Source organism: Bison bison, unplaced genomic scaffold, assembly GCF_000754665.1.
Source record: "Bison bison bison isolate TAMUID 2011002044 unplaced genomic scaffold, Bison_UMD1.0 scf7180017861046, whole genome shotgun sequence".
Classification (NCBI taxonomy): domain Eukaryota; kingdom Metazoa; phylum Chordata; class Mammalia; order Artiodactyla; family Bovidae; genus Bison; species Bison bison.
Genome location: NW_011491618.1, coordinates 1,682,075 through 1,682,365, shown reverse-complemented (window position 1 = coordinate 1,682,365; position 291 = coordinate 1,682,075).

Here is a 291-nt window from a genome sequence, read left to right as displayed (position 1 = left end):
TGGGCAGCACTGTCTCCATCCTCCACAGCGGCCAGCTACTTGGATTCTGGTGGGCCACACTCAGGCTGATCCCCAACCCCGGGGTTTGTGGAGGTCGAAGAGAGAGACTTGCCCTGGAGTCAGGAAGTCTGATTCCAATCCTAGTGACAGAATCATCAATTAGTGCTGAGACTGTGGAAGTCACTTCCGTTTCTCTGGCTGCTTCTTTCTCATCTATAAAATGGGACAAATATCCTGCCCTTCCGACTTATCAGAAGAGCATGGATGGAAAACCATCTTAAGCCTCATCAT